The 15,378-nt window shown below is 37.3% G+C and overlaps 1 long non-coding RNA gene across 1 annotated transcript in view; it reads left to right on the forward strand.

Annotated features, from left to right (window-relative positions):
* Positions 1 to 15,378, forward strand: part of LOC116591288 — a 76,463-nt gene that overhangs the window by 53,360 nt on the left and 7,725 nt on the right. Inside the window, exon 2 of the long non-coding RNA XR_004285934.1 lies at positions 10,448 to 10,651. This is a non-coding gene — a long non-coding RNA (uncharacterized LOC116591288). The remainder of the gene's footprint in view (positions 1 to 10,447; positions 10,652 to 15,378) is intronic.

The following is a 15,378-nucleotide window of genomic DNA, read 5'->3' on the forward strand; positions in this document are numbered from 1 at the left end:
AGGAAGCTAAACTTACGAGAGATGAACTAAAATTTTAAATCTGCCAGATAATTTTCATATCTTAAGATTTTCTTCCAGACACATAAATGGCCATGCTATTTGGGTGCATTTATAATTTCTCACCATTAAAATCTCAAATTTATAAAGGAGAGTTATCTGATTTATAGTACCTTCCCTATTTGTGGATATTTGCTTTTTTATTGTATTCTTCCATGAGTTCATATTTTGATGTTTATTTTTCTGTACAACGCTCTGAAACATAAGGAAAAAAATAGTGTTCTTAAAAACTAGGGAGTATGTTTACGTGTGGATATAAAAGTCATAATTTTTAAAATAATAAAAGTCAGAAAAAATTTTAAAATAAAGTCAGAGAAGATGTAAAATCCCAGTGTGATTGTTTATCAAAAAAATGTTTTCCTTTAAGTCTACCCAGAGAGGATTTTTTTAAAAATTTATACTTAGACTAAATATTCAGAGTTTGTATAACACAAGAATCTCTGCAAGTTGAGGAGTTTATTGAAGCATTGATGAATGGAGCAATATATTTTGTATCAATCAACAACGAAATTTTTTACACACTTAACTTGGATATTTCTTTTTGGTGGTCTTTTCCACTTAGAAGTAAGGCTTAAGGCGAGCACTTTTATTTTTTTCTCTTCCAAGGCAAGACTTGCTTTTAGTACAACATAGAAGTGAATCTTTATTTTTTTTAAACATTTATAGAGGTAAAGCTTTCAGTGAATGGAAACTTTGAAAAACTTAGGGAAAAACTTTCTGGGTGTATCTCAGTGACAAAGGAATGTTATTTTTGTAACAATACAGTCATTAATTCCACCCAGCTTACTTTAGGTCATTAAGTAGAGCAAATTTAACAGAAATGAAGTTATTGATCTTGAGGAAAAGATGATAATCAGAATTGAATTGAAATGTGAAATATTTACGAAATCTTAGAGATTTTATGTAGTATTTTAAAAAACATTTTGAAAGTTATGTTTTCCAAATTCAGGAAATGCATATACTCTGCAGGCTCATGTACCCCTAAAAATCATAGAATTCAAAACTGATCTCCACCACACAATTTTAAAGTACTTATAAAGCCAAAAATAGAGTCATGCATCCAGAATCTTTTTGCATCTCATATGATTTTTTTGATCCAAGTGGCATATTTAACGTCAACATATGTATTTTTAAAAAGTTAGTAGAAAGTTATGGCAAATTATCTCTTTGTCTTAGAAACAGTTTCATTTTTCATTTTAGTATTCTCTTCCTGTATTTTCTTAGTTGTCAGTTACAGCGTCAACTTTCATTTTCATCAATTGGCCCTAAACAATAATATTTTTATTTCCACCATGTTCCAGGAGGGATTTTTAGCATAAATGAATTGCAAAGCTTGAGTTTGGGACATGGCTTTTCTTTTATTCATGAATTCGGAGATATTGTTCCAGGAAAATATGCTTTCAGGGTTGCTGAAGATATCATATTCTCTTAATAGGCAACAGTAATTTTCTCCATCTACATTATGTCTCTCTGTGTCAGTCTAATAATTATATGCTATCAGTTTTGTGTCATTTCCTCCGGGATTCCCTGTCTACTCTGCACCACTTTTGACTGTTTCACTTCATTCAGCATACTCTCTAATTGCCATATCAAAGGTTTACTTGAACTCATTTTTAAGTATAATGCATTTGACCATAAAATCATGCTTTTGCAGTTGAGTATGCATTTATATCAAACTTATAGCTTAAATTTCACTTAGGAGAAAAGCCTCATATTTTAATGCAGGTTTTGAATGCAGATTTACTATAAAATAAGTGAATAATAATGCCAGGTTATTTTGGAAAGTGTTCTTTTATGCAATTGCTGCATTTAATACAATCACAAAATGGCTGCCCAACAGGTGGTCTTTTCAGAATGTTAAGCCACAACAATCAGAACAAAAAGGACACCAGAATCTAATGTTCTTCAGAATTTAAAAAGCTGTTCACTTTCTTTTGTTAATTTTCAGATTTAGCCATGTTCATTATTGTTGAGCCCCAAATGCAGGACATTCTTTTTTGACATTTTGCCCTAAATAGACACTGACCGAGGCTGACTCTCCAACTAGCTGTTTTGTCACAAGCAAGCGGAAACTAGTCGTGAACAATGAGTGTGCATTCTTGGTACTTAAATGGCTAAGGAAAGGACCAGTTTTGACATGCTGCAAATCTGGCAAAGTCTGGGTTAACAAAAGTGTGTTTGACAAAAGATAAAGTTTCTTTTCCTATATTTTCCCCAGAAGTAAGTATTTAATTATGTCCTAACACATTTTCCTCTTCTTTGCCGGGAGGATTATATGCCTTAGTGACAAGCTCATTCACCCTCTGAGGTGATCGGCTGGCTTTATGGACCATACCATTCAAAAACCTTCTTAGGAAGAAACTATTCTTTAACTAATCATTATTCATGTAAGGGAAAAGGATTACAAATACATAATTTCATTGTGGAGTTAGCATTACGCTGTGGTTTTAGCATTTTATAAGGTAAAGTTATTGGAACTTCACATAAAATTGATGAATACTGCGATCTATTTTTCTAAGCATAAGCAAAAGATGAAGCTGTATTAAATACGAGAAGAAAAACATTCTAAGGATTTTGCATTTATAAATACTCAAGTGAATAAAAGAAAATAATTTTTATACTTAAATGCTAGACTTAAAGTACACCTTAGAGGAAGTTGTTGAACATCTTATCTTTCCTGTAAAACCTGTAGCCTTTCAAAGTGAGGTTTTAAATATTAATATGTACAGAACATGGCATTGTTTATATTGCCATAAAGCTAAATAATCCTCCTTCACTTAGAGAAAGAGGCTAGTTACAGGTGTTCACAAGAAGGACATAAATATAGATCTTAGGATATGAATAAATTGAATTAATATATATTTAATAAATTTCCATTCATCTGCAGTAACTAGTAGGAAAGTTAAAATAACCAAAGTGTTTTTGTCTGGGTACTGTCACGGAAAGAAAGAAGCAATAAAAAAAAAATCTTGCTTTTCAGGGTTTTGTTTAAAAATACAACATAAATGTCATGGGCTGCTCTGGATTCAGCCAAGTCACCCTTACCTTCTGCATCAGTTGTACTATTTAAAGAACGTACTATTTAAAGAACACTGATGTGCAGAATGGTGAACAGCATTTAGAATTCTGACTTGTCTGCACAGTCATCAAAAAAAGATTGCATTACATCTGGTAGAGTTTTTATTTTTATTTATTTTTATTTTTATTTTTTAAAGATTTTATTTATTTATTTGACAGAGAGAAATCACAAGTAGATGGAGAGGCAGGCAGAGAGAGAGAGAGGGAAGCAGGCTCCCTGCTGAGCAGAGAGCCCGATGCGGGACTCGATCTCAGGACCCTGAGATCATGACCTGAGCCGAAGGCGGCGGCTTAACCCACTGAGCCACCCAGGCACCCTCTGGTAGAGTTTTTAAAAACCTCTTTACATTATTGTATCTTAATCCTTGACACTCTATAATGCATGATAAGTAGAACTTTCAGTTTTTACTATACACGGTCTTTAAAAAATGGGAGTTTATTGTGATGCTTATAGCTTTTATTAGACTGACCTAAACAACTTTAATTCTTTAAGGATTCTAAAGCTTTCTGGTTTTGAGAATGTCAGCCTAAGATTCTGTCTGGTTTTTAAAGTAGACTTATGTTTCCCCATGCTTATTTGGATTGACCTCAGAGAAAATCTGGTAAGAAGAGGGTTATGCCAGAACAGAAAATGGCTCACATCATGTCCATGCCTTATATGACTTCTATCCACCCCCATTTCCTTACCCAGAACTCATTCACTTGATCCCTGTCTAACTGCATGGAGTCTGAAAAATGTAGTCTTCCCTCATGCCCAGAGAAATAAAATGATATTGGCAAATCTCTGACAGATCTTAGCCACAGGGATCTTTAGCAAAATATCAGGATCATTTGCTTTTCCTCTTCATCACTTAGGGATACACATTTCACATTTCCAAACTTGGCCTTTTTGTGCACACATCTTAAGTGTCTTGACATCTCTGATCTGTCTCGTAGACTGAGTTGATTATTACCACTAGAGGAGAAAAAATTTAAAAACCCAGTTTTTCCAAAGCATCTTTAACTGCTCTGGATTTTAGGGAAACCCCTTTAATTAGCATGGAGTGGCATAAAGAAAAAAATGTCCTGCTATTTATGTAATAAACACTGACTCTTAAACTTATTTAGATTTATCCAAATACCAAGTCTAAACACGGGGGGGGGGGGGAATACACACACACACGCGCGCGTGCGTGTGTGTGTGTGTTTAGGAAAAAAACAGTGAAATGTTCTAAATAGACATTGTAGTATTTCAGTGGTACTAATTGTAACTCAAAGCAAGACTTTAAAGGTGTGAGGTTCAACATTACTAAAGTAGGTAAAAATCTGTTCATTGAAAAAAATTAGAATCACTGCTATCTGTGAAGTATTCGAGTAGATTATGGCTCTCTGGATTATCAAGTGTATATCTCTTTACTTATTTTAAACAGATGATTATAATTTTTTATCCTCTGGTTCGAAAGTGTGAGAAGTGTAAGTCTTCAGTGTGAAATTTAATATCACGTAGCATTGGAGATGACCTTTTATTATGCTCTTGCAAAGTTTGCAGTCTATTGTAGAACTAGAACGCTGTGCCATAATTAATTTTGGTAGCTAGTCCAGGCGCACAGACAGAAGTAATTCACTTGCACTTATGAAACTGATTGGTAGAGGGAATCTATTTTACTGCTGAGACCAAATAGATTTTTCATGATATTGTTATGCTAAGTTGAACATCACACCTTTTATGTTCTCTCCATTTGGCCTTGAATAAACATCAGTACAAAATTAATCTAAATGGTTTGCAAGTGGTCATAAGCAGTTGCCCATCTGCTTTGGACAGAATTATACAAATCAATTACATGGACATAAAAGCCAAACAACTGTAGGGGAATCAACAATAAAAATAAAATGGATGAACTCTTAAGTTTTGTTCATCATATATAACCCCTTTAGTAACCGAAGATGGGTAAATTACACTCATTAACCTTGAAAAATTAGGTGATTTGTACATAATAGGTTTGAAACAATACCCTTCTATTCCCGATTATGATGAGTATTTTGTCTGTGACACAACATAGTTTAATAGGAGGTCTGCAAAGGGAATTGTTCTGATATGGTTTGTTCCTTCCCAGAGAGACTGTTCCATAAAACTAGCTTGTTACTTGTTTTTCCCTTTAGAACCCAAGCTTAAAACTTCAGTTGCCTAGATGAAAATGGACATTGGCTATCTAGAGTGAAGTTCATATTTAGTGTAAAGAAATCAGCACTGGGGCGGCTGGGTGGCTCAGTTGGTTAAGCGTCTGACTTCCTGATTTTGGCTCAGGTCGTGATCTCAGTTTTGTGAGGTAAAGCCCTACATCCAGTGCCATGCTGGGTGTGGAGCCTGCTTAAATTCTCTTGCTCTCTTTTACTGTACCTCCACCCCTTTCTCTCTATAAAAAAAATTAAAGAGGAAGGAAGGAGGGAGGGGGGGAGAGAAGAAAGAGAGAGAAAAGGAAGGAAGGGAGAGAGGGAAGGGGGAAAAAAGAAAGCACTGAACGTGCAGGCAGGGGCTTACCTTGAAAGAAGTCAAAGGAAACACTGTTTAAGCTTTCAACTGGGTTTTGTCAAGAAAGTCTTAAAGTGTTTATCACTGCTATGAAAAACCTATCAATGAAGAAAACTTGCAAGATGGTATGAAGTTAGGCAAAATCTGAAACATTTAGTTTTTCTGAGGCCGATCTTCTTCCATAAAAGTAAAATTTACTGAGATTACTTTTCTAGCCATGAGACTGTTGAAATCATTACTAGAGAGCCCTGAGGGACAGATTCTGAGTCCTGGTTCTCTCTTTTAAGATGAGACATTTCAGTATCACTGCATGTTGGTTGTCCCCTCCCCTGTCAGGGAAGTCTCCAGTTTACGGGATCTGGACTGAAAATTCCAGAGGCCATCTTCTCAGAATGCCTTTGGAGGAAGCAATTGGCTATAAGTTCTCCCAACTGAGAAAAGCCTGTGCATTAAAAAAAAACAAAAAACAAAAAAACACAAAAAAACAGGGCTATATTACAGAAAGAGAGTATTATGTTGACATAGGAAGAATGATTTTATTGCTTGACTAATTAAACGGAAATAGGCTCTGTAAGTCGATAGTAGTACTGTGATGGTTAGTTCTGTGTCAACTTGACTGGGCCAAGGCATACCCAGATAGCTGGCAAAATGTTTTTAGGTATATCTGTGAGGCTTTTTCTTAAAGAGATGAACATTTAAATTGGTAGACAGTAAAGATCATCTTTACTATTGTTCAGTGGCATCATCCATTCTATTGAAGAGTTAAAAGATAGAGGAAGGGCAAGTTTTTTTCCTGTTGAGCTGGTAAATCCATCTTCTCCTGCCTTTGGACATCAGTACTTCGGGTTCTCAGTCTTTTGGATTGGAAGAAGAACTACACCACAGACTTTTCTAAGCCTCTAGCTTGCAGAGGTCAGATCATTGGACCTCAGAGATACTCATCAGATGTTACCGACTTGAACAAAAAAAATGCCTTTCTGTGCTGCACTTCTACTTAAAATGACGATGGAAAAATTATTCTGTTTCCATCTCCATCTTTTGTCACTATTTTTTATTTGTTTCATGCTAACTTGTTTTGAGTATTTATTCTAGAAACTTTGCATCTTTCATATGCTTCATACCCTCCTGCCTCCCACACTTTCTTCTAAAGTGAGATGTGATATAAATCTAGCATATTCGAAGACTTAAACTTTTAGTGTGTTCTGACATTATGTCTGGGCAATCTTTCTCATTTCCATTTGCCATCTTTCTGCATTTTTATTTTATCGGCATCTGCACACATCTTGATTTCTTAATCACCCTGGGTTATTGCTTACCATTGTTATGTTTTCAGAGCTCTTCATGCATCAGGAATAATCCAGAGGACTTAAACTTGGCACTGGGGGAGTTAAAACACTTGAGGAGTAGTGTACGTTCTTAATTAATACAGAAAGAAGAATCACTTATAATTTATTAAAAAATATCCAGTGCTGATCCAAATACTATTTTGGAGTAAATGGGTATGTAGTGAACAGTCTTCCAAGGTTCCTCATTCACTGATTCTTCCTGCTGGTGTGAGGGCTGTTCAAAATAGCACTTCACTTTTTGGTTTATTTATTAAGATCCTGCACTCAACTCTAAGAAATTAGCCTCCTAGAGGTGAATCACTTCCTACACAGCCAAGGAGAAATCTGTTCCTATAGCAAAGAAGAAAATCCTGCATGCATTCCCGAAACAGACAATAAAGAAAAGATCAAATAGATTTATTGTATAGCCTGTTCCAAATGTGAAATACGGCAGCCGGATGTTTAAATAATGCGGACAGTAGCATCTGAAAGGGTGATCTCGTTACTACCCATTAGATAAGGGGTATGTCCGAAATAGGAACATGATGGGTTTTTTGGTGAACTTTTAAACTCAAAGCTCTGTAGTAATTGAAAAATGGAATAGCTCAAGGAAAAGTGTTTTTCCCCACATAGGATATTCTGAAAGCTAATAGCATAACTGCACTGGAAGAGACATTGAGAGAGCTCTAGTCAAGCCCCGTGTCAGGTGTGTTCAAATCATCCTGCTGCGAGTCAGTCTTGGCTTTAATTATCTGCAAAATGCTCTGGCAGTGGGAACGTTTCTCTTCCCTCCTGTTCTCATCCAGGATACTGGCTGTTGGTTTATTGAATCAGAATTTTCAAAGACTTCCCACTTCCCTGTCCAGGTAGCTAATCCCAGTTAGATTCTGAGTTTCTCAGGAAAAAAAAATGTATTCCTCAGTAAAGTCCACCTCGGGGAAAAAGGTGTACTGATTTGCCCTTGACTTGCCTGCTTAAGTGGTTCTGTCCCCAAGCCCAAAGAGGCCAGACAGGGGCTTAGAGAATTACTAAATTTTGTCTTGCCTCTCTTCCCCTCCTCCTCTACCATCTTATTTTCTTTGCTTCTTTGTCCATTATAATAGAAGGACACAAAAACATCTACCCATATTTAGAAGAGTATTAAAAAATTTAAATGAATAAATGTGAAGATCTAATTGGGTTTATTGAATGATTCATGAATCGGGCAGCGTCTGATCTGGCAAGGAGAAAGGTGCTCTGAGGAGCTGTACAAAATGGATAGCTTTTATAGGTAGAAGAGGGGGAAAGAATGGATTGTCTCAGGAAAGATGATTTTGTTTTAGGGGATGAAAAGGGCCTATCAAGCAGATACCTCCTAGTGCTGACCAGGAAATTCCAGACTGACCCGTTAAGGTTATGTTCTTAGGAGGGACTGATGTTGTAATTAGGTTAGGTATTACTAAGTCTTGTGGAGCTGATGTGGAGCTCAGCACAAGTGACTCCATTTTATTTTGGACCTGTTGTTTCTTTTTAACAACAACAACAGAAAAAAGTGCTCAACATAGCTCACACCATGCCCCATGGAAAGGGGCATTTATATATACACATATATATAAAACTTACACTGCATCCTCACTTTGTTTGACTAAGCAGTTTTCTGCCTGTTTAGATATAGGCAGTAGAAAAGGTATTAGTGTGAGGGCTCTCCCCTCATCCCTACTTCTCATAACACTTCAACAATTATTCAAGAAACACGGAAGGACACCTGGGTGGCTCAGTGGGTTAAAGCCTCTGCCTTTGGCTCAGGTCATGATCTCAAGGTCCTGGGATCAAGCCCCACATCGGGCTCTCTGCTCAGCAGGGAGCCTGCTTCCCCTCACCCCCCATGCTCCTAGTCGGCCTCTCTGCCTTCTTGTGATCTCTCTTTCTGTGTCAAATAAATAAATAAAATCTTTAAAAAAAAAAAAAAAGGAAAGAAAAGAAACACCAAGTAGTGACTGTGGACAGAGCATTCCATGGTATGTTGAATACACAGACCGTCGTCTTTACCTCAATAGATTCACCTGCCTCCTGGCTAGCTAACCTTCTCTTTGAGATATATTGCCCTGCACCAGCATTCTTCCCTTGCACCCTCCCTGTCAGAGTGCACCAAATCTCTGTTCCTTCCATTTCCCATTGTTTTTGGTAGGTGATTGGCCAGTTAATGAGTTAAGTGGGTACCGACACAACCATGCATGTTAATCCAAGATCTATACCAAGTAGAGATTTCAGGAAGGAGTCATTGCCTGTGTTCCTCAAATCTTAGTATGTGAGTGACCATTGGCTGCCTAACTGGCCCCGGATTACACTGTGTCTTTGAAAGGACACGAAGTCATGCTACAGAGTGACTAGATCTCTCTCCAAAAACAGTTGCTGTCTTAGAATGTTTGATACAAACCTGGATGAAAGTTTCTTTTGGTGACAAGAGACTCCTCTGTTCCTTGTACCAAGGAGTGTTACTTTGCCAGGCAACCGAATCTATGACAAGTAGCTGGCTTTCAGGGGTTTGTGTGCTGATCAAGCTTTCTTGGCCAAAAGCAAATACCAGGCTAGATGAGAGGGGTTGTATTAAATAAGTTAATAAGTGGATTTCTTTTCTATAGCATTTCATCTTTAACATGGGCACCTCAGCAAGAAGGCCACCTCTTGAATTCTGTAGTTCAGTAGAAAGTATGTTTGTGGTTGTACTTGTGGTATTCCAAAAATTACAAAGTAGATATTTTCATAGCTTTCTATCTCTCCATTTGGGAAGCAAAATAGCCTTTTTTTGTTCTTATCAAAAGGACAATTACTCAATTTTACTTTTCCAGTTTATTTTTTGCCTTTTTCACTCTTTATTCTATTTTTATTCAAGGTTACCTCAGCCTTTCCCCTACCCAGCTGCTGTCTAACTTGGCCCTACTGTTAATATGTTTGCAGCTTTTTGTAGAGGCAAGAACATGGGCCTGAGAGAGCAACCCTCTCTCAGGTTAACCAACCCTGCCTTATATGGAGGGCAGGACTCACTTTTCTGAGTCTCAAATCCCTTACCTGCAAAGAGGGATAATAATACAATAACGTCTCATCTTATTATAAAAATTAAATGAAATAAGGCATGAGAAAGCCTTTATCCTTTGTGTGGTTTGAGGAAGTACTCACAGTTGTTAGTTCATGCCAGCTTTGCCTTTTTCTTCTTTCATTAGTAGAAATTCACAGGATTGAATGAAAATGCAGATGTTTGTTATACAGATAGTAACTTTAAAAAGTGCATTTAAATAGACCATGATAAGATATTTTAAACAGATCTACTGTGGTTTCTTCAAAGGGGTCCTTTTCTGAAATTTTTACTTTGAGGCCCAGAGGTGAAGGTTATGACCCTGTTTATAACAATAACTTCTTAATCAAGTGTAATGTACCTAAGCCTAGTAATCTCTTCTCCACACTGTAGCCAGAAGCTAGAGTAATTTTTTCTAACCTGCAGGTCTGATGGGGCCGTCCCTCTACTCCTCCCACGGGCTCTTTAAACTGATTTACCAGGCCCTTTGGACGTGAGCTCTTCTTCCCTTTCAAGGATATCTCTCCTACCCTACCCTCCCCAAGTGCCTGACAGTGCTCTGCACAAGGTGGTTACACAAGGACAGCTTGTGGAATGAATAAGTAAACGAATGAATCAACAAAGAACAAGGTGGGTGGTTACTTTTTCTAGAGCGCTTACTGAACTATAGAATCCAGCAGATGGCCTTTTCGCTGCTGCAGAAAAAAGTTTATTAAAAAAATTATATATATTTGGGGCATCTGGGTAGCTCAACTGGTTAAGCAACTGCTTTCTGCTCAGATCATGATCCTGGGGTCCTGGGATCGAGCCTCGTGTCAGGCTCCTTACTCAGCGGGGAGCCGGTTTCTCCCTCTCGCTCTGCCTGCCACTCTGCCTGCTTGTGCTTGCTCGCTCTCTCTGTCAAATAAATAAATAAAATTAAAAATAGATATATATGCATATGTATGTTTGACTGCTTTCAAAGAAAGGATCTAATTGGGAAACACCACAGTGTTCGAATTTTTTTTTTTTTTTTTTAATTTCCAGCATAACAGTATTCATTATTTTTGCACCACACCCCGTGCTCCATGCAATCCGTGCCCTCTATAATACCCACCACCTGGTACCCCAACCTCCCACCCCCCGTCCCTTCAAAACCCTCAGATTGTTTTTCAGAGTCCATAGTCTCTCATGGTTCACCTCCCCTTCCAATTTCCCCCAACTCCCTTCTCCACTCTAAGTCCCCATGTCCTCCATGCTATTTGTTATGCTCCACAAATAAGTGAAACCATATGATAATTGACTCTCTCTGCTGGACTTATTTCACTCAGCATAATCTCTTCCAGTCCCGTCCATGTTGCTACAAAAGCTGGGTATTCATCCTTTCTCCAAACAAACAAAAGCCCAGGGCCAGACGGCTTCCCAGGGGAATTCTACCAAACATTTAAAGAAGAACTAATTCCTATTCTCCTGAAACTGTTCCAAAAAATAGAAATGGAAGGAAAACTTCCAAACTCATTTTATGAGGCCAGCATCACCTTGATCCTAAAACCAGACAAGGATCCCACCAAAAAAGAGAGCTATAGACCGATATCCTTGATGAACAGATACGAAAATACTCAACAAAATACTAGCCAATAGGATTCAACAGTACATTTAAAAGATTATTCACCACGACCAAGTGGGATTTATTCCAGGGCTGCAAGGTTGGTTCAACATCCGCAAATCAGTCAATGTGATACAACACATCAATAAAAGAAAGAACAAGAACCATATGATACTCTCAATAGATGCTGAAAAAGCATTTGACAAAGTACAGCATCCCTTCCTGATCAAAACTCTTCAAAGGGTAGGGATAGAGGGCACATACCTCAATATCATCAAAGCCATCTATGAAAAACCCACCGCAAATATCATTCTCAATGGAGAAAAACTGAAAGCTTTTCCTCTAAGGTCAGGAACACGGCAGGGATGTCCATTATCACCACTGCTATTCAACATAGTACTAGAGGTCCTAGCCTCAGCAATCAGACAACAAAAGGAAATTAAAGGCATCCAAATCGGCAAAGAAGAAGTCAAATTATCACTCTTCACAGATGATATGATACTATATGTGGAAAACCCAAAAGACTCCACTCCAAAACTGCTAGAACTTATACAGGAATTCAGTAAAGTGTCAGGATATAAAATCAATGCACAGAAATCAGTTGCATTTCTCTACACCAACAGCAAGACAGAAGAAAGAGAAATTAAGGAGTCCATCCCATTTACAATTGCACCCAAAACCATAAGATACCTAGGAATAAACCTAACCAAAGAGACACAGAATCTATACTCAGAAAACTATAAAGTACTCATGAAAGAAATTGAGGAAGACACAAAGAAATGGAAAAATGTTCCATGCTCCTGGATTGGAAGAATAAATATTGTGAAAATGTCTATGCTACCTAAAGCAATCTACACATTTAATGCAATTCCTATCAAAGTACCATCCATCTTTTTCAAAGAAATGGAACAAATAATGCTAAAATTTATATGGAACCAGAAAAGACCTCGAATAGCCAAAGGGATATTGAAAAAGAACGCCAACGTTGGTGGCATCACAATTCCGGACTTCAAGCTCTATTACAAAGCTGTCGTCATCAAGACAGCATGGTACTGGCACAAAAACAGACACATGGATCAATGGAACAGAATAGAGAGCCCAGAAATAGACTCTCAACTCTATGGTCAACTAATCTTCGACAAAGCAGGAAAGAATGTCCAATGGAAAAAAGACAGCCTCTTCAATAAATGGTGCTGGGAAAATTGGACAGCCACATGCAGAAAAATGAAATTGGACCATTTCCTTACACCACACACAAAAATAGACTCAAAATGGATGAAGGACCTCAATGTGCGAAATGAATTTTTTTTAAGGTAGTTTTCCCTCCATGGGAATTTTCTATCTTGACAGTTAAGTGTCTGGTGCATTTTCTGGAGGACAGACTTCTACAGTTTCTAGCAAAGGGTTAGCTGTAAATGGGAATCAGTCACATTAACATATGTATACATATATAACATATATACATTAGATACGGAAGAATAGTAAGAGCGAAGAGATAGACATGCCTAGTTTCCCCAAGAGTTTTCATGAAAAACTTCCAACTGTTTCAACTCTTCAAAACAGTGGAAAAGAAATATGCCAAAAAATAAAATTCTTTGACCACAAATTCAATCTTACTTTTGTCTTGGAACATGGTTTTCCACAGACAGTAAATCTGATATTTAAGTAAATTATGTAGTTGGTTAGAAGAAACTGAGTGTTATGAGAAAAGAAAAATAGAGCAGGTGAGAGGAATCTGGAGTCTGGGGGGAGAGGGAAGACATGATATACTTGGATGGGGGTAGAACCCATTGTAGGGTTGCTAGATTCAGAAAAAAGCAAAACACAGGATTTCTAGTTAAATGTAAATTTCAGATAAACAATGAAAAATTTTTTAAATATACGGTTTTTTCCATGCAGTATTTGGGGCACACTTAAGCTGAGATGCTATTCATTGCTTATCCGAAATTCTGAAATTCAAATGTTACCCGCGCCTTGTCGGTTTGCTGGCCCAACTGACCCCCTCCCCACATGAAGAGTGAGATTTGAGCACAGATATGAAGGGGCTCTGGGACACAGTCTAGCGGAAGAATGTTTCATGCTAATTGGCAGGAGTATGGCAGATGCATTCCGGGCAGCAAGGTGCTGAGGAATACTGAGGAGATGAGAAAGAATGGAGTGGGCAGATCAGGGGACCTTACAGGCCTTTGGAGAGATTTTGCTGTCTCTCTTGAATGAACTAAATAAAAATCCATGGTAGGGTTTTCAGCAAAGATGTGATGTGAACTGAATTTTATTTTAAAGGATCACTCTGGCTGCTATAAATACAGAACAGAGGGGCAAGGGCCAGAAGCAGGGGGACCCCTGGAGGACTTGGATGTAATCTAGGAGAGAATGGTGTGGGGTGTCTCATACTGAGGTGATAGTGATGTGGGAATGTTGGAGTTCAGAGCACATGGTCAAGAAAGAATTCCTGAAGTGTCTTCCATGCAAAAGGTGGTTTCGTTAAAGCACAGGAACAGGACCTGTGGGCAGGAAGAGCTGCACAGGTAGGGGGGACAGGTGACTGATTATATACTTTCAAGTTGGGAGGAGGTTCAGGATAGCTAAGTCTCTATGGAATTTTGGAAGCAAGGTTTCCGGGACCTTGAGGAGGCTAGCTGTTGTTAGGAAAACATAATTTCCTATCACCTATCCATCACTTTTCAAAGATTTGAGGTAAGGGGTGATAGATTTAAAACATTTCTTCATTTTTTTAATCCTCCTGAAATCCAGGAAAATAGGAAGAGTAGTTTTTCCTACACAAGGTCCTGTCTAGTGAGATTTTTCTCAAATTTGTCATTGAGGGTCTTATTATATATAATCCTTTTTTCCCCCTCTTTTCTTCTTTTTATTTCTTTTTCTTTCTATCTTTCTTTTTTGTAATCCTGTTCTTTTTTTAGATTTGACTTTGGCTCTTTCAGAATCGGGGCATAAATAGAATTTAAAGTCACAAGTGTCTAGGCCAAGGCCTGCTGGATTCTGAGTTTATATGAAATATAAAGCAGTTTCTAATAGGAGAGGTAATAGGACCATTTTTTAAACTTTATTTTTTATTTATTTATTTTTTTGATAGGACCATTTGAAAAAAAGGAACACTTTGAACCTAATATATCTAAGGCCCTGAGATTTCAGGGACCTAACAACTACGTCTAAGTTGAAAAAGATAAGATCTAAAAGATGTTATATTTTTATTTATTCACAAGAGGGATTCCAACTTTTTTTTTTTTTTTACAGTTTTTTAACTAGGTTTTTAACAGTATCAAATAATTTTGAGTTACATGAAAGTTTGTTAAATAGCTCCAAAAGCATTGAATTAGGACTGAAGTAATTTGACTTTAATCCTGATTATTTAACTACTTAGCTGTAAAGTCTTTGGGCAGATCTTTTAACTTTTGACATGTCCCAGTTCTCACATTTAAAAAATGAGGAATTAATTTCGCAGCTGTTTACCCCTTCCTAGACTAAGAATGAGATATAATTCAGATTAACATATGAGAAAGCACTCTGAAAGCATAAAGTACTCTACAGATTCAAGGGATTATTTCCCTATTGTCAGCTGTATTATTTAATCCAAGAAGAATTCCTTCTAATCATCCACATAAAACGTAAAATTTGGCTATTTGCAAAATATAAAACAGTCAGGGATGTACTTGTATTTCTTGAAAGAAGAAAGTGTTCTTTTGGTAATGGTGTTTCATTGATGAAATGAGTAGGAGTTTAAATATTGAGTGATGGCTAATTTCTGTTACAT

This window comes from Mustela erminea, chromosome 5 (assembly GCF_009829155.1).
Source record: "Mustela erminea isolate mMusErm1 chromosome 5, mMusErm1.Pri, whole genome shotgun sequence".
In the NCBI taxonomy this organism is placed as follows: Eukaryota; Metazoa; Chordata; class Mammalia; order Carnivora; family Mustelidae; genus Mustela; species Mustela erminea.